The sequence below is a fragment of the Marmota marmota genome, unplaced genomic scaffold (assembly GCF_001458135.2).
Source record: "Marmota marmota marmota unplaced genomic scaffold, marMar, whole genome shotgun sequence".
In the NCBI taxonomy this organism is placed as follows: domain Eukaryota; kingdom Metazoa; phylum Chordata; class Mammalia; order Rodentia; family Sciuridae; genus Marmota; species Marmota marmota.
In genome coordinates, this window is record NW_025999853.1 from 20,245,868 (window position 1) to 20,270,873 (window position 25,006).

Here is a 25,006-nt window from a genome sequence, read left to right on the forward strand (position 1 = left end):
TATATATATGGGCTAGAGATATGGCTCAGTGGTTAAGCACCCCCTTGGTTCGATCCCTGTACCAAAAAAAACAAACCTTAAAAAAAATAAGAATGCAATTGCAAAGTTTTATTTGTTCCTTTTTTCCTCTTTAACACTTTTATTGAAGTATAATTAATGTATTAAAACTGCACGCCTTTAAAATGTACAATTTTATGAGTTTCTACATAGTATGCCCCCATAAATCCCTCACTACAATTAAGGTAATGAATATATCTATCATCCATAAAAATTTCTTCATGCCCTTTGTTAGTTTACTCCTTCTTCCCTCACCCCATCCCCAGAAAAATGTTAATCCATTTTCTGTCAATATAGATGAGTGAACGTTTCCTTTAATTTCATATAAAGGGAAGTATAAAGAATGGACTCTATTTATTTGTTTGGCTTGGTTTCTTTCACTCAGCATAATTATTTTAAGATTTTTCTGTATTCTGACATGAATCAATAATGTCCCAACCATTCCACTTTGAGATGCTATGGTTTTATTATTTCCATATGGAGCAGGGTATTCGGATGAGGGGAAAAAAAAAAAAGACCAGACTAAAAATAGCTATAGCTTTTCTAATCCCTAATCCAACCCAAAGTTTTAGAGACAAATATATAAACCCCAGGACTTGAAATCCACGACACTCAATGTTTTATTATATCAGCTAATATTTTCTATATCATGAATCTTTTCCAAAACAATAAAACTTAAAACCATAGTCGCTTTTCTGTCAATCAATAATTTGTGCTGGGTTTTGCTGGGCAGTTCTTCTGCTAGAATTGGCTAAGCTCCTCGGAGGCTTTGGTCAGTGGGTAGATTGACCAGGGGCTGATTGAATGTCTGGTTCAAAGTCTGGTGGTTGGTACTGGTGATCAGTTTTTGTGGCTGCTGGCAGGGTGAGAGGATGGCTGGCTGGAAGACTCCTGCCAATTAGTCCAGGTTTGTGTTGAAATCACAGGGTTCCCAAGAACAGCAAAAGTGTGCAAACCCTAATACACAACCACCTTTCAAGATTCTGTTTGTTAATGCCCATAAGTCACGTGAGAAAGTCCAGACTAAAGGGTTAAGAAAAAGACTTTCCCTCTTGACGAGAGTAACAGCAAACAAACATTGCACAGGGGCAGGCAGAAGGATGGGATTTCTAGTAACAATTTCAGCATCCCACATCTATCCCTCCTTCTCCTTCATTACCTTCATTTCCTCACTTCCCATTCATGCCTCAAGGCACATCTCAAATTCAATGTCCTTATCCATCACTCAGAAGAATTTACTCTATTATTTCCTATGTTACCAATGAGCTTATTTCTTGCTAAATCCTAGGAAAATTTTTCACTTTTATTCATCATCTCATTTGGAGTCTTGATTTTTTCTTAGATATTTCTTCACAGTTTCCTTTATGGAAAAAGTGTGTAGCATTGTGCCTGACTCAATATATGCACTTAAAATCTTGTTTGTTAAACGGATGGTTGAGTGAATAAATTTTAAAAACAAATAAAATAAGATTGTGTTCCCCTACCCACTGATTAAATGTTGCCGGTTTTCCAGGCTTCAGTTTCTACTTATATGTTGATGACTTCTAATTTTATGTCTCCACTCCAAATCTCTTTCCTGTACTTCAGCCATGCCTACGCAACCTCTGACTGTGTTTTCTTCCCAATGACACTTCAGAGTCAACCTGCCAGAATCTGATCTCACTAATCTCACTCCCAGACCTTGTTCCTTTCACATTCTTCCTCTTTCTGCCAGTCACCCAAGCCAAAAAATCCAAGTGTCATCTTGGCTCCACCCCATCGGTCACAATGTCCTGTTGTTTCATCCTTTTCAAATTGGCCCCCTTCCCTCCATCCACGTCATTTCTATTATTTTTAAGTTCTCATTCATTTTCATCTTAATGCTTATAATCACCATCTAACTTGGTGTTTGCAAAAGCTTTCTCAAGGCAGGAATAATCTGAGATGCTTGCTAAAACAACGATTATTGATGTGGTGCAAGTCTTCTTGTGTCAGAGGCTACTGGAAGGGGTCTTTCAACAGCACCCCAGATGAGCCTTTTTATCAGGTACTTTGGGAAAACACTGTCCTAATTTGCCTCCCTGCCTTCAGAGTGCTGCCAGATTGACCTGTTTAAAATGCAAATCTAATCTTATCACTGGCTCTCTTAAAATATTTTCAAGTCCTTCATGGTGTCTAGGATAAGAACCACATTCTTCACCAAAGCCTTCAAATCTCTGCAGATTTATCTTTCAGTATTTCTCAGCCACAAGACATATACCTATCTACTCTATTCTTTTCTAAATGTAGCATGTATGCCCTTTCAGGCCACTGCACCAGCTGTTATCTGTCACCTGTCACTCTTGCCCCCCTCCCCTTTATTTACTCACCACACATTGGCATTATACTTATGTGAGACAGGTACAGTTCTAACTAGGAAATATTAACATGTTTATTCATCCCTACAACCCTAAGAAGGGTGAGTAGTAGATACTATTACCATCCCCACTCGTGGAGAAAATCAAGGGATAGAGAGGGTGGGTAATGTGCTCAGGGTCATCCATAGTCACTGGCAAACCCAGGACCTGAGTGAGCCCAGACAACCTGGCTGTAGAATCTATGCATTTAGCAACCATGTTCTCCTGCATCTGGTTAAACCCATTATTTTTCAAAGCTCAGTTCATGAATTAATCCTTCCTGGAAGCCTTCTTAAATTTCCCAGTAGGAGTTAGCATCTGGGTTTATTTTTGTCACAGCACTTTCAGCATTATACAAAGTCCATTTTCTTGTCTCACAAACTAAACTTAAACTGTAAATTCCCTAAAAGGGAGAGACACGTTTTTTTTTTCTTTTTGTGGTACTGGGATTAAACCCAGGGGCACTCTATCACTAAGCCACATCTCCAGTCCTTTTAATCTTATTTTATTTTATTTTATGATAGGGTCTCACTCAATAGACAAGGCCGGCCTCAAATTTGTGATTCTCTTGCCTCAGCATCCCAAATTGCTGGGACTACAATTATGTGCTGCCTCACCCAGCAGAAGACATTTTTTTTTCATATATTCCATACTTAGCACAATGCCCAGCGTGAATAAGTAACTAACTATATATTGAGTCAAAAAATTAATAGTAAGTGCATGAGAAAATAAATGCATATGTGAATTTATAAGGAAGCAGCAGGGGCACTAATAATCTGAGCATTCTGCCCCTAAGTGGTCAAATACCTGCGCTGAATTTTATGGGGCTGTTCAGTTTTTGGCAGATGACATGGCCTATCTTGTATCAAAAATAAACTTTGGCATCTTCTTAGAAATTCTGCAAATTTTCATGGGAATTCAAATTAAATGCATGATTGGACATTTATTTGTTTAATCTATTCAGTAGATTCCTTTTATTTTTCTGTGTCAAGCATGAAAGTTAAAACTGTTTCTAAGCCTTTCATGTTAGCTCAGCTTTCCCCTTAATTTCTTCACTCCAAAATGTTGAACAAAACAGGTCCCTTTTTGTGGTTGGAAAGTTTGGCTTTACATAGAATCTTTCAACACACAACTGTCAGCACCTGATTATGGGTCATTTTTTAGCCTATGACTTTCACTTCCTTCCTTAAATAGGTCTTTCAGATGAATCATCTTCAGCCGCTCTGTGATTATGCAGGGACCAGATACGCAGTTTATAAATGAACGGGACACCCTGAGGTCCTTCCTACTTTGCATCATTCTGTGCTCTGATTTGGGGGTTTCATTTTTTCATTCAATGAAAATTTGAGAAACTACTGTGTGCTGGGGTTTGGTTGAGCTGTCAGTTCATTAGCATTTCATTAGTAGGGAAAGCTCACATCTACTAGCATTCAGCTTATTAGCATTTCTGGTTTGGAGATGAATTTGGTGGAAAAGAAGGTGGATGAGACTTTTACATATTCGTTAATTTTTATTCAATATTCCATGTCCTCATTAAGCTACATTTATTTCTGTGTATGTAATCATATGTGTAACCATTTATACAGCATAGAATCAGAGCAACTTAGCAAGTCAAAACTTTCTCTCTCAGCTCAGAATCCAGAAACACTTGATCAGATTCATTCCTATAATACATGTGTTGATGGTCATAGCTATTAACTCAGTGGAGCAATTTGAGAAATATTATGTCTTGGTAAATAATTTCTTTCATGGTGGTTATTGATTGTGTCACAACATTTATACCAGGTCATAAATATTAATATGAAAAAAACCACTTTTTTCCATATGAGACCGTGAAAACCCAAAGTACCAAAACTTACAATACTTGACAATAATAGAATGGATTAAGGAAAGAGGAAATTTACAATAGGAATTCTTGTCTTTTAATCTTCCATTTGAATGACTTCCTAAATATATATGATCATGACCTGCACTTTTAGAGTTGAAGGTTATTTCCTGAGTGAATCACAGCTACAGTGAAGTGTAAAACAACAGACATGCAAAAATGTATAAGTTTTTGCTTTTGCACACCAAAGAATTACATAGCAAAAAGATTAAAGGAAAAATGATCAGGACCTCAGATTTTGTAGATTTTTAAAAAAGATTCTCATATCTCTAAAAACACAAAAACTACTCATTTAGGAGTCTTTCCAACTTGCTAAAGATGGTTCTAGCTTCGTACAGAATCTTCCCCTCCTCTGTCTTCTGAGAAGAAAAAAAAAATATGTCAAAAGAAAGAAATGCTTTTAACATTAGGAGTAGAGGAGATCCGTCAGAGAACCCACAGAGAAAACCAGCACTTGCAAAAAGGAAGAGGAGAGGAGCTTAACAAAGCATAGCAAGCCAACTATGGTGCAAAGCAGGACAGGATGGGGAGAGGAAAGGATGAACAGACCAAGCTGGGGGCTGAAGAAATGGCTCAGGAAGAAGCGAGGAGTGAGGACAGCTGTGGGGTGTGAAGGCAGCTCATGGGAAAGAGAAAAGGGGAATTTTTGAGAAAATTTTCTGCGAGCTATGTATCCCCTTTGTGATATTTGAGAAATACAAGTAAATTACTTGAGATATTCTAGAATTTCTATTTGCATACAACACTGGCCTGGATCAGAACTACAGGGCTCATTGCTTTCAAACAGTACACGTCATTTTGAAAGGGCAGTGAAATGTTAGGAAAACCACTTTCACCACCATCTAGCCGGATTTTTTGCCTCTGGGGGACTTGACAGGACTCCTTGATATCCTTAGAGTGACTCATTCTATACTCAGAGCACGTGGTACCATCTCCTTTCCCCATTTTCATTTGGTTTATTTGCTTCCTTGTTGTTACACAAATAACTTACCAGACTAAGATCCTTGACACTAGGAACTGTGATCTTTTTCATGTTTGTATTCCATGTAATAACCAACAGAACACCAGGGACATAATTAGAGGTATATGGAAAGCATACCCAGGAGTTTGTTGGTGGTGTTTCAATTATAATCATTTTGTTACTTATCAAAATTCTGTTCCAACAATACACTTGGAATCTAATAACTATCATGTATACTTGTCACTGGGTGATTTAAATAGCATAGCTTTCCTTGTTGGCCTTACCAAAGTGTCTTTATTTGAGCGATATACATGGAACTCAATGAGTATTACTATAATCTTTTTTTTTTTAACATTTTTTTTTTAATTTTTTATTGTGGGTTGTTCAAAACATTACAAATTTCTTGACAAACTATAATCTTAACACTTCAGAAAATATCACTAACTTAAGAGAGTCCTCTACTAGGAAGTATTGATATCGGTATCATTAATAATACCTTCATCTTCCAACCTTCTTACTGAAAATTAACTGAAAAATAGGCCAATTTATTTTTTCAATTTTATAAAGATGCACATGAGATTATGGCTATAGCTCCCACATTAGTTGTTTTGTCTAGACATCTTTGTTTTCTCATTAGCACTTATCAATCTACATATAATGCTAACATAATGAAATGCACCAAGCCATCTCTGCATCCAAAGCAGTAGTATTCAAGTAATATAAAATTGTGAGATTTGATAGATACATAAGCATACTTATTGAGAATCTGGATGGAAGCCACTGTGTACTGGTAACAGTAGTGAGTTAATAAGAAATAAAAACAGTCATGCACATAAAGCAAGGAACCTACATACAACATAGACAAAATGTCACTGTGATTTGAATTAGTAAATATTCTAAAATGCACAAGCACCCACAGTTCAATCATGCATTTTCAAACAAATTTTCAGTTGTGTGATTTCTCTCAGAGTGTATGCATATTGCCAGGTTACTTTGTTTACAACCAATTAAAGTAAAGGGGTAGGTGGGGAAGAAAAAGGAGGTAGTACTTACTGGCTATGTGCCCTATGGAAAGTCCTATGGCCTCACTGAGCCCTCATTTCTTCATCTCAGAAAAGGGTTTAATGTCTTCCTCTCAGGTGGGTTATAGAGAGAATGTGAATGTGCTCACATGAAGTATTCCAAAGCCACTCCTTCCCTTTCCACACTGTATTTAAATTTGATGTCTGGCTACCAGCTTATGGTGAAAGCTGCCCCTTGCTAAAAGTTCTGCTTCTAGGTCACCAAGATTAAAAATAATAATAATAACACTTCCGCTTACCATATACCAAGCAGCACTATATGCAGTATTATTTATTACAAAAACACAAAATTGTACACATAAGTAACAAGGAAATATTAAATACATTACTGATGAGAGCTGTCCAGATATAAATGCCTAGTATATAAAAGATATAAAAGGCAATAAATGTAAAGAGAAGAAGTTTCTGGAGAAATTGTAACTAGAAGTAACTTGAAAATATATCATAAGTGAGGTCTGTTTAAGCAAAAAAAAATTATAATTTTTATTATGATGTAATATACATTTCTAAAAGAAAAATTGGAAAGCATAGAACCACACAAAGGAAAATATTTAAAACCAGCAATAAAATTATACCAGATATAAATTCATAACATTTGCTGCTTTCCTTCCAATACTTTTCATATGTTTTCTTTTTTCTTTTTATTTTTTCACTACTTGGAATTATATTATCTATATGGCTTTGCATCTTGCTTTTTTTTATTTCATATTAAGCATTTCCCATGCTATTAGACAGTTTTTGAAATCCTGACTTAATGGCTGTCAGTTACCCATAAGATACGCTCTGAATTTAACAACTTGCCTGGTATTAGTCCTTAAAATCAATCCAAGTTTTTCATTTTAAGCAGAATTTTAGGTAGTGAGAATGATGTATTTCATTTAGAAATAAGATTTTAGCCAGCATGACATGAACCTGACCTACTAGACACTGAGGAGAAAGAGATAAAGGAGAACAACTCAGAACAGAAAGCCAACATGAAATTATATTGTCTTTAATATGCGATCACGAAATATATCTATGTAATTGCATTCTAAGCCAAAAACATCCTAAGGAAGTCAGAGAACATTTACTTAAACCAGGAATAGATAGAAGTAAACCGTTAAAAGGATGTGTTCTTTCCAAAGCACGGGTGAACCGAGACCAGAATTGGCTTTTGCTGTCACACTTGGTCTCTGGAAAGTATCCTCTGTGATAACAAGATGCCATATTTAGTAAACATCAAATGGCAGAATGACCTCTGGGTTAAAAAAAAAAAAAAAAACAGATGAAGAGCCCATCCCGTGTGCAGGTTGAGCGCCTGCGAACTCTGGTATTATCCTGAGAGTGAGGAGGTAAACGGAGATGAGGAGGACTGAAGGAAAGATTTCTTCCATTCAGAACCATATAATTCTATCTAATTGAGCTTTTCTTCCTTTCCAGTGTTTCCTTCATCACAAGGTCTGCCCCCAGTGAGCTGACATACACTGCCAGTTCATGCATCTGGCTAAGTTATAACAGTATAAGGACGTTTAGAAGAATGCATTCTATATAGGATGCTCATCTCTCTTATCCCCTTTTGTAGAACACTGGGCAGTCCCTGCTGATGTCTCACAGACTCTCTCTTGTTTCACTGAACCTTGACCAACAGTGGATTATGAAATGAAGAAGTATAAACTTGGCAGAAAATGAACTGAAGAAGATGAAACCGAATTATAGGAACACATTGAACAGAAACCCCAAAGCAGAAGTAAACAAAAGCAGATAAAAGGATATGAAGGGGGAAAAAATCAAAGAGCCAGGTGCAGTCACACATGCCTGTAATCCCAGAGGCTCAAGAGGCTGAGGCAGGAGGATTGTGAGTTCAAAGCCAGCTTCAGCAACTTAGCAAGACCCTAAGCAACTCAGAAAGACCCTGTCTCTAAATAAAATATATAAAAAGGGCTGGGGAGGTATCTCAGTAGTTAAGCACCCCTGGGTTCACCCCTGCTACAAAAAAATAAATAAATAAGTCAAAGAAACCACAAAAATCAGGACAGGATATGACTCAAGGATACAAAGGCAAAAAAATATGCCAACACCCAGGGAAACCAGGGGTCACTGCAGAATTTCCAAGACAAAGAGTGTCTTAAAACAGCAGCTAGACCTGCCTCTGATGGAAGACATTGTGCCTCCTAATAAACCAAGATCCACAGACTGACATCTTGGTTGAAGAACCAAGAAGTTAAGATGATCACATTGGGTTTGATTAACTAGTTACCCCATCCAACCCCCTAAAACACAGGAATTTGTCTGACCTTCAAATTTGGGTTCTCCTCTCCTAGACACTCGCAGTCTCATAGGTCAGACTCCATTTTGATGAATAGCCTTGGGTTAAGCTACATATGTTCATAGGATCCTCTGTTTGGGGGTTGAAAGTACTGTTTGAGTATCCACCTCTTCCTATAAGAAGGCTGTGGGGAGAGAATGACACTGAAACAAGATAGATAGACAGACAGACAGATAGATATCTTTGCTGTCTTCCTGGGGTTGGAATCAGCAGGATGAGTTTGAATTGCTCAAGATCCTCCTTCCTATTTCCCTTGAAGTCAAGGAAGAAAAGGAAACAATATAGAGAAGCCAGAGCCCCCAGGGATATCCAAATTCAGAGAGCCCTTATCAAGAAATGCCACCCTCTCCCAAGGGACTGGGCAGCACAGAACTCTGCATTATGGCACAGGCCCACAAGAAATGCAGATGCAGATGCTTTGCCTTGAATTCATCTCTCCATGACCCTTTCCAGGAACCTGGAACCTTCACATTCTTTCTCTGATCTTTTATTCACATCAAAACGCACTGTTGACTTCTTTCTATTCTCTAGGCATAGCTAAAACTTTCCTCCTCATATTGTATCATTTTATTTTTTAAAAAAGTATCCATTTGTACACTCATAGCACATGCTTATATATGAAAGGGGATTACATACATATATATTTAAAACTCTAAAAGAGAAGTCTCTACATTGTTGCATAATGGGCAATGTTGTTTATATTTATTGAGTCCTTACTAAATTCCAGATATTCTACTAAGAACTTAACAAATATTGTATATTTGATTTTTCCTAATATATCCAGCCTATCATTTATTCCTTCCAAGGCAACTTATTCCCATTTTACAGATGAGAAATCTCAGGATCTCATAAATAGTACATGATGGAGTCAGGATTCAAACCTAAAACTTGTAGGACTCTAATATCCATGCCCTGTCCAGGTTCCTATATGGTTTCTTGCACTGGATAATTCTGGCATTGCTCTCTTTGGTAGTCATTTGGCAGGGAAGGTAGATTGTCAACATCCTACAGTGATGTAGCTGCTGCACAACCTGAGAGTTTAGTCACAGAGTAACTTGGCATCTCTGAAATTGTTGGGTGTTCAACTGGCCAGACTTTTTAAGTTTTCATACTGGTCTCTTGATGGGAGTGAATAGGAAAAACTGTAAAATCATAACCTTGACCCCCACCCCAGGAGAAAAATGGCATTTTGAATAATCTTCAATATCATTCAAAGCTCTTATTATAGCAGGTATTATTTCCATATAGTTTCCGTTCCACTTTACTGTCTCTCTCAAGATGGGACTTCTTGCTGCTCATGTACAAAATTTCAGCTAAGCCCTTGGGCTGAACCTTGGGACTCCTCAAGATCTCCTCATAGTTTTTCCTTAAATTTTCATTTACTTAATTTTAATTGATAAATGAAAATTCTATGTTTATGGGTACAATTTTTGAAATGTATATACATTGTGAAGTGATTAAATCAAGCTAATGAACATCTATTACCTCACATTCTAATCCAAATTTTTTTGTTTGTTTGTGTGTGTGTGTGTGTGTGTGTGTGTGTGAGAGAGAGAGAGAGAGAGAGAGAGAGAGAGAGAGAGAACATTTAAAATCTAAATGACACAGAGGGCTCTGGGTACCTGTTTCAAACACATCTGAGTATCACAACTCTGGTACCTTTGGCATAGGTTAAGACAGGAAGCCAGAGAACACTATTTCATTTTAAAGAAGTGACCCTCAACTGGAGACAAATGTCTGGTGACATTTTTAGTTGTCACAACTTGGGGAGCAGGGCTGATGCTGGCATCTAGTGGATACAGTCAGGGGAAACTGGTAAACATCAAGAAATATACAGCAGAGCCCCCCACAACAGAGAAATAGCCATCCCAAAATGTCAGTATTGCCAAGGGGGAGAAACTGGTTCAGAAAGAACGGAGTTTTCCTAAGGTCAAATTACTAGCATTGCTTCATATTTTCAGGTGTTAGTGTATCATCCAATGCACAGGATACAGATTTCATTTTTAAGATTCAGAGTGGTACCATTTGTATATCTTGTCTTTTTTAGCTAAATGCATAGTGCTACAACCTGTGCCTTCTCTCCATTCAAAATGTTTGTCTCAACTTTTTTGAATTATATATTTTAAACTTTCTCATGTTTGTATGCAATATTAATTAGTTTACAAACTGATAAGACATTTGAGTTGGAGAAGAGTTTAGAGATCATCTGGCCTAATCCTTTCATTTTACATGTAGAGAACTGACCCTGAGGGGGACTTTTTAGTAAAAGGAGGAGGATTTGGATCCTAAGTCTTCTCATCCATCTTTCCAGTATCGTATAATTCAATCATCACTTATGTGAGGAGGAATACAATTCTTTGGGAGATTATTTCTTTCTATAGATAGATTTTTAGCTTCTTTGGCCCTACTGACTTCTCTATGACTATATTCACCAACCATAAACTAGAAAATATTTTGAACCATAGTATATGATGAAACCTTTCTATCCCAACGAGATAAGATCCAACACTAAAATGCCTTTTGGAATTCTGAAACCATCTGGAATTTTTTCTTTTAAGATCACTTAGATAATTCATTTCAGAATATTATTGATAATATTGCTTCAAACAATTCTGTTTTCATCTTTATCTTTTCCCAGTATTAATTGCTTTTAAACTGAGAAAGCTTAATACAATTTTTTCTAGAATAATCTTAGTAAATAATTTTGCTGTATATAATAACTTTGGTTTTCATTTTATTGCCAAAAGAATTACTGGACCAGAGAGCCTAAATAGCCTATTTACAGTTGTGCAGTACATTACTGGTAAAGAAAGAACTAGAGTATTCAGGTTTTTGTTTGGGTTTGGTTTGATTTGGGGTTTTTGTTTTGTCTTACTTTGAAAAATGTTTTCATTAAATCATGCATTAGATGGAATTCCCAGTTTGTTATTCAGACTTCATTGTGGACATTAGCTTCTGAGCTCTGAGACAAATATGAAAAAAAATGAGTAATAACAATTGATTTCACTATTTCTCAATACTTCCTATTGAGCTCAGTTCATCGAAATATTTATGATATAAGAGTTACAGATCAATTTACCTCTTTATTCCCACCACTCAAATTTGAATTGGTGTCATTTTACAAAGAAGGCTCTGTGGAAATGCATGGAGAGATAAACTTGAATCAAACACTCCAACTCAAGGAAAAATTGAAAACAAGGCCCTGCTCATCAAGGAAAATATCACTAGTTCCCATTTTGATTAAAAATGAGGAAGAGAGACAAGGGAGAGCAGACTAGAACTTTTTGCAATGACTCAGTTGGGATTTATAACAGAAGGAGGAAGTTTTCCAGAAGTTGTGTTTGAAGTATAAAGAAATGTGTTGCTGGCATATGAATACCAGACAGGCTGACAGCACTATTAGAGGTAGAAATGATGTGCAGAATAAATAGCCACTAAATGTAGTGACAACTTTGAGTGACAGATGAAGAATAAAAATGAACAATTTTCCTGATAACATGTCAGGAAACAAATGCCTCTTTCTTTCAGAAGAAAAAAGATATATATGGTTGCAAATTCAAGTGGCCTCCCATCTGGTGAACTTCTTACACCCTTGCAGAACTATAATTTTGGCCCAGAATGGAGCAATCCTTTTGTAGAAATTGTTACCTCTTCATTTTATTGAAGGTTTACAACAGTTTATTCAGACTGTTTCTGTTCAGTTTTAACAATGTGTTTTATACTAACATTGTCCTGTCTACTGCATAATAAAAAATCCAAGAATAGATTAGGCATTGCTGTTTTCTGTAGGACAAAGGTCATTATAAGTTCAAGATGTACTACCCAGAGCATATTTGCATCAGCTTTTATACCAAAAATGTTTTAGAATTTACCTCCTTAAATAATGATAATATTGCTTCTGTATTAATTTAATTTTGTCAAAAATAAATAGATGATATGAGAAAGATCTTTAAATTATTTAGTACATGTCTGTATCAGATGATCAATAAAATCTTGCCTTTGCCAACACAGTGAACTTGACTGCATATTATTTAATCTTTCCAGTAATTTTTGGAGTGGATCAAAAGCAAAAAGGAAAATGACTGGCCTCCTTCTTGGGCTACTTTTATACAGGTCCACTAGGCAATGGAAATTCCATGGTGACAGACCTTCATTTTGAGGATCCATGTTTCTGGAGATACATTTTCATGAAGGTCCCTTTATACTTAGCAAAAAAAATATATTAATTCACTAATGGAAATTACTTAACTTCTCTCCCCTGTCTTGAAAATCTTATATCAAATATCAGACCCACCATTTGGTTTTGGCTAAAAATAGTGGCTGAATAGCACAAAAACCTACGAGATTCAATCATAGGCGTAAACATATTATGGACTTAATCAGCCCAGTTCTGAGAATTCCCTAGCAAAGCAGAATATAATTCAAATAAATGAGTCTCAAGGGACCCTTTCTATTTTTCAAAAAAATCGATTATAGCCATGTTAACATGTGCTATTGTTTAGGGGATTCTCACTTCTGCCCATAAATTCCAAGAAATAAGTTGAAATTTTGCTTTCACATGCTGTTACATTCCATTATTTCTGCATTGAATTTTCATAATTGTTTCCACTGAGTGAAAAGATCTGAAATTCCACTTTGCCCAAATTTCAGATTTGATCTTTGCATAATGTTAAAAAAAATTATCTTTGACAAACAATAGTCAGGGTGTATTTTTGTCTTACGTTTAGTGTCCAAATTAGAAGTACACAATTCACAAGACAAAGCCTTGGCCAAGAGTTTCCCTCCTGGCCATCAGAACTTCCTCTTGCCTTCTCACCTTCTCACCTCCTCCACTATGGTAATTTCAAGTCCATCGTCCCACCTGTTCCTATATGCTGGGCATTTGGAGTCTGAATTAGCTATATGACATGACAGTTCATCATCTGCCTGACCCTCAAGGATCACTCTTAGCACCTGTACCATGATATCTTTAAAACTAATAATAATCACAGATGTAATTTATTGAGCAATTACCAAGTGCTGAGCACCATGAGACGTGCTCTATATCCATTATTTCATTTATTTCTCATCACAATCCTGTGAGCTATTGCTATTCCTTGTGACATATGAAGAAACTGAAGTTTAGAAAGATTAAGGGGACATATGATAGGAATGGCCGTGCTTGGATTCAAACCCAGACCAGCTCATTGTTGTGAGAATTAATCACTCTCCCCATTCCCAAAAGTGGAATCTGAGAAGCACATGGACGTTACCTAAGAACTGAGTTGAATGCCTAATAAACTAGGTTTCTCTCAGATTCTCTTTGTACTGACTAATGAAGAGAGAGGCCTTTAGGGAATATGAGCCAGCAAAGAAGACCTCTGTGGGGCTAGGCAGATAGCTCAATGGCAGAGAGTGCTTGGAGCTATCTGCCTAGCCCCACAGAGATGGTCTTTTATTCAGTTTTGTGTTCACTGCAATATTCAGCAAAAAGTCTCAATGAGGAAGGTTCCGTTGAAAATTGTATTTATTGAATTGAACCTCCATAATCACAGAAAGGACCCAGAAAACTCCACTGAGATCTGCCCTGAAGTTCACTCTGGCCTCCTTGCCCACATATAATTAAACTCATTCAAAATAAATTTTATAATTATTCCTTTTTCAATATTTCCTGATTATAGGTTGCATATTGGGAAAATATTTAATTAAAATACTTAACAAATATTCTGTATGCTTAAGTATATTTTATTAGCTTTAGAATAAAAGAAGTGTTGCAAGAGCATTGTTTTCTATATTCTCTTGAAAACACAAAACTTCAGCTTTATTATTATGGATTAAATTGGCTTTGGAAAAGGGGATAAAGAAAAACAAGGCAGCATTTATATTTGTTGTAAGAAAATTCATTTTGAGTTTTAAGAAATTAAATGTGACTTATAAGCGAAATTTTAGAAGACAATGTATTTGTGAACTGATACATAGTCCTACCCATAGACATGTAGACTATAAAAATTAGTGCTATAATTTCTGGATATTTAGAACTATAGCACCTTAAGACATTATTTAATCATAACTCATTAATCATTTGACTCTGACCAATTTTGATTATTAAGATATCATCCTGATCCTTCAGTTCATAAGCGTGATGATTGGGTGTTCACGCTATTGTGTGTGATGTGCCTCCCTCTAAACTTGTTACAACATCAGCACATAACCTGTCTGACATGAAAAAAAAATTTCATCCTATGAAAACACTGATCACAGTTTAAGCATTCTTAAATAAAAATGTAATTATATTTTGAGTGAAATCTTATGCATATTTTAGACTTTCATGTTGGACAATAAAAGCTATTAAGACATTTTTTATAATTTTAATGCACATAGAGGAATGTTTGTAAAACCTCTACATCCAAAGATAAAATGTACATTAGTTCATTAATATCTATTTTGCATTATGTTATGTGTATGTATGAATATATAACAACAAAGCCCACTATTACGTGCAGTGATAATACACCAATAAGAAATGATCTTTAAAATATTTCTTTTGCATGATACAAAATCATTTAGAAACACCTGCTTTCAAATTTTGAACAATTTTATCTAGTTTAAGTTTTAATGAATAATTATCACTAGCAATAGTAGTCAATGTTTATGGAATGCTTACATTTTGTGCTAGGCACCATTTTAAAAGCACTACACATTTCACAGACAGAATACTGAAATTCAAGAATGCTAGCAATATGCCCCAAATCAAACAGATAAGAAGTAGAAGAGCTATGATTCAAATTCATGTCAGTCTAACTGAATCCAAGTTTCTTTGCTTCAGAGCACTCTGTGCTACCTGCTAACAGTGAACAAGGGGACCATAATTCCAATTTTCATTACATTTTTCTCTAAATAGAGGTTAATAACACTGGTGTCAAAAAATTGTCAATTTCCTAGAACCAACAGACATTCTAAGCCTTACTAGCCTAAGAGTTATATAGTCAATAAGTCTATGTCCATGAACACAACAGTTAACATGACCCAAATATAATTCTGCCTGATTTTACTGCTTTTATATAAATAGAAGAGCAAATTACTTCATTATATAAAGACTGTATCATCATAATTTATCTTTGAACTTCCTGAGAGTCAAGGCAACAAAGTAACTATGATAGGAGGCACAGTTTTTGTATGAAGACCTTGAGAAAACCACTTTTTGATACCAAATTCTAAAATAAGTGAATTATGTGACCAAAAACATTGGATATATGAAGAAACACACTAAAAATTGTATCAAATATCAGTTTTACAGAGAAAAGAGAATTGATATTTTTCTCCTACTTTCTGTGTGCCCTGCCTCTCTAAAAGTCAAAAAGGCAGCATAAAAGTATCATTCAGCAGCAGTCATTTTTGCAGCGGTATCACAGGGAATAGCAACAAACGTTCTATTGAAATTAAATTTTAATTTAGCTAAGAATGTACTATATGAATAAGAAATAGAAATATTAGGTCAACTCAATCAGGCTGCAGAATATGTAGTCACTCAGATGTTTTACCTGATGCCTGTTGTCCACTTAGTCTCAGTGTTTCTGTGAGTTCCACAATACCACATAAAATTATACAGACTGCATATTCTATCTTCCCTTTGAGTTAAAAGCCTTACTGGCTATTTATACATCCAAACAAAGCATCCTTTTGCTGCCCTGCAATATTTTCTCCTCATATAGCTGACAATCCTATATATATAGATTAATAGCTACTCTGTCTGCATATCCATTGGTCTTCACCAGCTCCTCCCTGACTGTTAACTCCAGTGACAGGCAGCCATAAAAACAGGCAAAGCCACCTGGTTTGACCTACTGTGTTGAAATCCCTCACCCCCCACCCCCACTTTCAGCAGGTCAGAAGAGGACACTGAAGCCATCCTCATGCATGTTCATACTAAGAAAGCCACCTCTGAGCATTTGCTTTGTGGATGAGGTCACATTAACAGATAGAATAGAAGCGATATTATGAAGACATGTGGTCCTCATCCTCATTAAGATAGCATGTAAAACACAGAACTAGATATGGTCCCTAATGAGAAAACTTAATTAGACATTTTAAATTCATAGTTATCATCACACATTCAAAAATAATCAGCAGCCGTCTTAGATACAAAGGGAAGGCAGAACACAGAGAATTGCTTACCTAGATCACAAAGGTACTGAGAAGCTTAATGCTTGTAAAGCACCTGGACTGAAGGCACAAAGCATCATCTTCTTATCATGTCACTGTAACAGATGTTCATGTCGTCCCATCTTCCATTAATTAGACTTAGATATTGCATGTGTTTGATGAATCTGAAATTGGGTGATGTGATTATAAGATCCCTCCATGGGCACTCTGTCCACAAATAAAATTGTCTTTATCCTATAAGAGAAAATATTTCTGTTTGAAAGAATTTATTTTTGTCATCAATGGGCTATAAACTCTGCGTTAGGCTTGTGATGAGCAAAATGTCTTTGAGTGCCAGTGCCTGTCTCAAAGGTGTTTTTTTTTTTTAAAAAAAAAAAGAGAACAAAGACTCCATTTGTCCCACGTGATCCCATCTTATCTGTTATCTAGACTGTATTACTAGTTCAGATCCTTTACCGTTGGGTGAGTTGAGTTTAAAGGTAGATAAAATAAAGGTATAGTTACACTATGTAAACTGATCTGGGAAAAAAAAAATTAACAGGCCATTTACCTACCATGACATTGTACACTGTAACTTGTGTTCATTTTGCTTAGTTCTAGAAATCATGTAATTCACACTTAGCATGAATGTGTAAATTTTTTAATTGCCCATGTAATTATATTGAGGTTCATTTGTGAGCAACAAAGAATTGAAAGTTCTTCATGAAGCTTGTTATCTAAGTCTCAGATTTTGAACTAAGTAGTAAGGTAAAGTTTTTACTGCTGTTCTTTGTTTTTATTTTTATTTTGTTAATAAGGAAAATAAATTCAAAACACCTTGTAACTTTGCAACTTTTCTATCACATTCTTCTATTAAAAAACTGAAAATTTAAGTTAAAAATGCACTATTTACAAATTAGTTTCTCTATAAGAATTATATAGTGTTCAAACTTTTAAATTTATACCTAACATTGGTTAAAGTGTTTCTGTTTAAACATTGAGTATTCAGTAGCAATTGTCTTCCCCATAGCCATAGCCACTCTGATAAGGGTTTAGTAGATGAATTTATCCCTCCCTTCCAACAAAGCAGGTATTGATACAGCCCCACAAATCTCAATAAAGAACTGATGTAAAACCTTAACTTCTATTCTCAAGTATTCATGAAAAGTGGAAGTCAGACCCTTCAGAAAAGCTGATGCATTATCTGTACTGAAAGTAAAAGACAGAGAAACTCATATAGCTCTCTCTTCAACCATCAAAAAAAGAGACAAAAGACTAAAAAGATTGATGTCGTCTATAGCACATTTCATTTTCCTCCAAGTGAAAAACACATGGTAGCTCAAAATGAGAAAAATGTACCCTACCAGAAAGGGAACATGGAGACATGTTTGGAATGTGTATCCTCATAAATTCAGTGAGATTTTTCTAAAGCATTAGGCACAAATCTGGAAAACCCAAGTTAATATAATAATTTAAAAATATAAATTATATGTAACTTGACATTATGCAAAACAATTTGAGGAAAGATACTTGGACTTTTTAGTACAAGGATGGAATCTTTACCCAAAACTTCTATGTTTTCAATTAGCTGTTATTTGTTAATTCTAATTGTTCTATGTGGGACTGGGGAAGGGAGATGTGGTTATAATATCAAGAAACAAAACTAAGAAAGAAAAGATGTTAAATGTGAAGGAGAAAAGGCTCATTTCACCCAGAACACCTGACCCGTGAAACCTGGGGACTGGTGTTCCTTGTTACTGATCTCTCATTGCTTTCAAAGCAAACTGTAATATCTTTCTTATAAAACTTCTTTGTGATTATGGGGTCACCTTTCCCTCTTTCTTCTCGGCCAGCTCAGCTTTCCTATTTACTATAGGTAGGCTCATCACTCATGAAACTCTTCCTCTCTTATAATATTTTTCTTATTTTTATCTTTCTCCCCTACTCAATTTTATTAAAAATCCCTTTACTCACTTCAGTTCCACAGGTGTCAGTCAACTGGTGCCATTGCATTGCTATAGAAGCAAACTTTAAAAATTTACTTGGATTTCAAATCATGGAAATGAGGCTTGTTTCACTTCTGGAAGGATCAATCAGTGCGGCCCTTAGTTGTCATGTTTAAGGAAAAAGCTTTAAAAAGATGACATAACTTTAAAAAGTTAAAGTTTTGGTCTTTTTTAAATGAATAAACTGAGCTTGGACTCACATACCATTTTATGACTTATGAAAACAGACTACTATGATCTGAAAATTTAAGAAAGTAATTGAAAAATGACTATTTGGTATTCATTTCAATTTTCTATAATAAACCACCGTTTGTAACTTACTGGAAGTTCTTTTAATCTCATACAGTTTATTGCATTTGGATAGAAAGCAAAACTATTATTTTGTCAAATTAATTAATATTAGTACCATAGATAAAGAACCAATGGTGAAAAAGGAGATAAACTTCAGTATCTCCTGGTATCCTTCTGTTACATTCACCATCAATTATTTCAGTCTTCATTAATTAGTTATATGAGACACAAACATGTGCTCTTCAAGGAGTTGGCCTCATTATAATTAGATAAGTGTGGCTTCATCAGGACCCACTCAGCATATTGTATAACTCACATACAGGACAGCTTGTAATAACTCCACTCTTCATTATAATTTCACTGCATTGTTAAAAAGGAATGTGGCTAATAGAGAATGACAATCAAATAAAGTTATGTTGGTATATAAGACAAATCATTTTTGAATGAAAAAGAAATAAAAAGGATTCTGAAAGTTCAGAATAAAAGAGCATCAATGTTTTTTTTTTCATTTGATTTAATGGCTTGGTTGTAAATTTAGCTGGACACGAACATAAGTTTAAACCTGATGGCAGATGATGTTTATTCAGTTCAGTGGTCACCCAGAGTCCATGTTCTTTTTCTCTTTATACTTTATACTCAGGACTTGAGTAAATGAGTATCTCAATTTATCCAAACAGGGTTTGGGTTTTCAAAACACCTTCAGTCTTGCTCCAATTACTATTTAATATTGGAATTATTACACTGTATGTGTTAACTCAGTTAATAGAACAGTCAGCCAATGTTTCTAAATGGTGGAGTGATATTTAAGGAAATAACACTTTTACACTATTTCTCAAGTTACCCTTTTTGGACCTACATTTTTACCTACAATGTGTATTTAGCACCCTGCCACAGTCCAAATCACAATGTTCCAGGCTGCATCAAGAGAACAAACATCTTCCTGCACCAAAGGGAATGAAACCTTACCTAAGAAGCTGGCCTGTAAGTGATATCAGCCTCCCTGACTTAGGATACAGCTCAACTGAATTGTTTTCTCCATGGAGCATGACATACACTGAAGGATAAAATGGATGATTGGTGGCTCCAAGGAAAGAGATGTCATTTTAAGATTGCTTAACTAAAACCTTCTCACAAATTCTTTTCTGCAAGTCAAAATAACCTTTTATAGACTCAACAACTATTGAACAGCTGGAAGATTAAGATGTTACGTTTTGCTTAAAAGATACTTTAAAATGGTGTATATTTTTCCCTTTTTGTCCAGTAAGCCAAAAAAATTAAATGACTCTTTTTAAATTTGTAACAATTTTAGAATATCTTTCATAGAAAAATTATCACAAGCATTTTCAATCTAAGTATTTTTTTAAGAATTATACTCAAAGAATTGTGTGTATGTGTGTGTGTGTTAGATAACTCATGAAAAAAAAAAATCTATGTAGCCATGCTGTAAATACACAGCATCCTGTCCTCCAAGAGAAAATGAGAAAAAGATTCAAGATCTTTAGCAGAATTTACAACTCCCTGAAGGTTCCGGCTTTTGCCTTTGCAATTTCATTTCATGCGTTTCTCCTCCTCACCCCATAGAATCCAGCCACACTGACCTCTCAGCTCTGCAATTTTATCTAACCCTCTTCTAGCCATTCCCTCTTCCTGGAATGCTCATCTTTTCTCTTTGGAATGGTTGGTTACTTCTTATCTCTGGGGACATGGTTTAAATACCAGTACTGCAATCAGACCTCTGCCTGCCATTTATCAAAAGTGAGAATTTTCCTTTTCCATTTCTATTTCAGCACCTTTTGTGTCTTTCTTAATGTATAATTTACAATTTCTTTTCATTTTCTTGCCTAATCGTCCACCAAAGGATTGCATATGTCATGGGGGACGTAAAAAGCTGTCTTTGTTCATGTCATAAACTTGTCTCTTCTTAAACTCTCAATAAACCATTCGGTCAATGAACTGATGCCCACAAGGAAGTTATAAGGGAAAATTATAGATTTCTTTATGTTGGTATGCCATTTTTTTTTTTCCAACTCAAATGCTTAATGTTAGAAAGTGGCCTCCTTTACCACTTTAAAAACAAGGACTTCCAAAGCAATTCATTCTATAAAAATCAGTTTGTAAAGTTTCAGGGACTCTATCAATTCTGAGTCCTTAAACGGGCACATGAAGCTTCTAAAGTTGATCTCTACAAACCTATCCTATGTCCCTCCCTCACCAGCTTCCCTCTTCAAACTCTACCAATGGCAAGTCACACCAAGCCCTGTTCTAGGACAGAGCAGTCACTCCACAGGAAACAACTGCTGGCAGTTCCCTGCACGTGTTGGCCTGTTTGACTGGTGTCAGAGAAGGCAAAAGAACTTGTCAGAAACCTAATCCATAAGGGTCTCTGTATACATATTAAGGATTAAATTCTTTAAAGCAAGGAGAATCTATGAAGCGCTTTGAACAGGGGAATTATATAGAGAAAGATGCTTAGGGAAAAAAATGCATCCTTCCTGCATTGGCATAACTTATGTGATCAGTTTGGAGGGTAACTTAACAGCCCACCACACAGGGCGGGGGTGGACTCTGGAAAATATTTCTAGTTGGTAGTTTCTGCTTAAGCTGCATCTTGTACTACTTTCAGTTCTGTCTTTTATGGAGCACATAAGTTTTGAGTAACTTCCAAAGCCACCCAAGTAAAAATAAATCAAGAAGGATTCTGTTTTACACTCCACTTCCCTCCATGTCCTTAGGCAGGAAGAAGCCAGCGTAGGTCTGAGTCTTTCCAAGTCATCTGTCTGTAAAGCACCATTGAACTTGCAATGATTTTCATTAGGTATAATTTTCAAAGTAAAATAAACATAGGAACAAACAAACAAAAACTTCACTATTCGGGTACAAGTAATCTTGAATTTTATATTATTTGTTAAAAAAATATATACTAACATAAAACTGGATAATGTGTGTGCTGATACTGGTTACATGTTTCAGAATAAGAAATTCGAGGGCAAATTTTACTATGATCATCAATGAACTCCTGATGAATAAAGTTTTCTAAAAGTCTTTTGATAACTTTTTGAAAATAAGTATGCACTAAATTAATCATGAGTCTGTTTATTTCTGCTGTGGAAAGGATTATTACCTAGTGTTTGGGCTGCTTTTTTAATAGCTTAGGTATTAAAACTTCTTTGTGACTGAATGTCAGCTTGAATCAGTTTTATTCATTTGTCAAAATAATATCAAACTAATTTGACAGCATAAACACAGCATGTGCAAAGAGGAAGGTACATTGTTCTTTAGAGATATCAGGCAGCAATGCAATGACTAGGCATTTTCTGTCTTTTTTTTTTTCCAAATTAAATTTCATGAAATCCAAATTTTTTTTAAAAATCACTGCTTTCTAAAACTTCCTGAAATCATCTGCAGGTGCTGACATGCTGATAGCCTCTGATCTGAGAAGAACAAAGTTAACATGTCTAAACTGGTTGCGTTTTAGAATATTTTAACATCTGGGCCTCAAGTTAGACGTCATATCAGTAAACCTCAAGTTACTCACACTCAAGTGCTCAGGAGAAGGCTGGGCATGCAAAAGAAGCAGAGGCAATCAGAAGTTTGCAAGAGCAGGCCAGGCGCCATCTGGGCTCTGTAGGAGGACTGGTGGGGAAAAAGGAACACGATGGCATATGCTACAAAAGTACAGATTGTAAAGAAAGGGTAGCACCCTTGTTTTGCAGACTAGTTACTACATTTATGTTGAAAAAAAAAAGAGACCTCTGAGGTTTAGGAGAAAGAAAATTCTTTGGTTTCAGGTTAACTGTGTTGCAATTTTCTGTCATGTTGGGGAAGGGGAGGAATGTACCTCTTATTGCCCTAGAGGTATAAATAGGTTCATGGATGTGAATCTTTAACAACTGAAGAAGAATCTGAGAGGAGGAACCACATCTAAAATGTCTCCCACATTCCACAAAGAAATGCAGTGCTGGGCATGTGAGAGTGGCAGAAGCACTGTATTTGGGGCTCAGAACATCTGGGTTTAATTACCATCTGTGTTTCTGTGAGAAAGTCAACCTCTCGGCCTAATTCCTCAACTGCAAAATAAAAGGTGGGTGGGGGTGGGGGGAGTGGAGTGATTATTCCAATCCAGTTGGCTTTCTTAGGGTTTGTGTCAGAATTAAACAATTAATGTATATGACAATGCTATGGAACCTACAAACGGATCCACAGCTGCAAGGTAATGACGTTACACCTCGGAGTAGAAGGGCAACATATTTGTTGATAAACAGGTTTCTTGATTAGGATTTATTTGTGACTCATCCTTATAAGGATTCCTTCCCATTTGTTTTAGGGTTTCTTAACCTCAGTACTACTCACATTTTTAAACCAGATAATTCCTCAATGAAGGGTGGGGTGGGGAAAGTAGGGATTGCCTGTGAAAGGGTACAATGTTCAGAAATACACACCCCACCACTTCTACCCACTAGATGCCAACAGTGATCTCTCCATACCAAGAGTTGGAATAGTCAAAGAAATCTCCAGGCGTTGTCCAATTTCCCCTTCAGAAACCAGCGTGTGTATGTGCACCCGCACACACATGCGTACAAATTTGTTTTGTAGTTTGCAAATCACTGATTTAATTCAGAGACGAAATCTGACTAGTATATTGTGGAAAGGCTGATTGCGTTTTCTTTCCTCTGTCTCTGAATCATACATGATAACCAGGTAGTTATTTGTGATTACACAGAAGGCATGCCACTAATCTGTTTACATGTTAATACTTACTTAATCCTACAACAAGTAGGTTCAATCAATCCTCACCTTACAAATGAAGAAATGGAGGCTTAAAGGGTTAAAGTGACTTACCCAGGTTCAAAGTCAGAATGAAGCAGAGCTTATATCTGGATCCTGCTCAGTAGCATTCCAGAGCTTTTGCTCTTTCTTAACCTCTCCTGCTGTACTTCCTCAAACGAAGCAAGATGATCAAAACAGCTCCACTCTCTGATGAACCCCGCTCATCCTTCATGCAGGTGAATATGACTTTAGACCTCAGAAGGATAAAGCATACAGCTATCTAAGGTGGTAGCTGCTTAATAAATACTATTACATAAATCGTGGAACTAAGCAAGGCATAAAAAAATCAGGCATGTCTGATGAAAAACAGTCGGCAAGTCCTGACATATCCATGCATAATTATCCTTTAACTCCATAGAAACCAGTTTTTGTGGAAGAAATTATATTTTCTTTATAAATATTTATGTTTTCTTAATTCAGTAACATGGAAAGAGATGAAGCTGTCCAAAAACAGAAAGTAAAATTGGTAAGAATAGATTGATTAAAGTATATGTTATTTGACATATATAAGTGCCTAAAGCCTTACTATGGGACCAATAAGGTCAGGGCAAGTGCTGTTATTCATTAAGTATCTGCGTGGGTATGTTTTTCCAAGTATTTAACAAAAGAGCTAATGCCAAATGACTTTGTATCTAGGCTCTAGGCTCTTTCAAAATATCAAGTCTGTTGATATTATTACCAAAATTTAGACAAGGAAAAGTTGAGTAATGTGTGTCAAGTCACAGAGTCAAGAGAGCTCAAAAGAGAACTTTAATTACAGAGTAATGTATAACTGGGATCATTCTACATGTACTGTCAATCATTAATGCCCACTGAAAGAGTAACCTGGCTAGCAAAGGTATTTAGTTTCTTAAGTGATCCATCACTGGTGGATGATTCCTTCTCAGCTGACCATGAACAAGGTCATAACTGCTAATCAACTACTAGGAAGTCTGATTTCATTTTGCACAGACTTCTTTTCTGCTCCCCTAAACTAACCAGAATTCCTAACATCTACTATTTGATGTATACATGTATTTCATTAAATAATAACCTTGAATTATTAACATGGTGTCTCTTTCTACCAATAAAAATATCCCACAGTGTTCTATAGGAG

General features: G+C 35.8%; 1 long non-coding RNA gene and 1 other non-coding gene across 2 annotated transcripts in view; one reads left to right on the forward strand and one right to left on the reverse strand.

Annotated features, from left to right (window-relative positions):
* LOC125617142 overlaps positions 1 to 24,156 on the reverse strand; it is a 37,711-nt gene extending 13,555 nt beyond the window's left edge. The window contains exons 1-2 of the long non-coding RNA XR_007348013.1: positions 23,923 to 24,156; positions 16,820 to 17,041 (exon numbers count right to left, since the gene is read on the reverse strand). This is a non-coding gene — a long non-coding RNA (uncharacterized LOC125617142). The remainder of the gene's footprint in view (positions 1 to 16,819; positions 17,042 to 23,922) is intronic.
* On the forward strand, positions 14,766 to 14,866 carry LOC125618246. Its single transcript, XR_007349507.1, has one exon. It is a non-coding gene; the product is annotated as a small nucleolar RNA U13 (small nucleolar RNA).
* Positions 24,157 to 25,006: the final 850 nt, after the last annotated feature.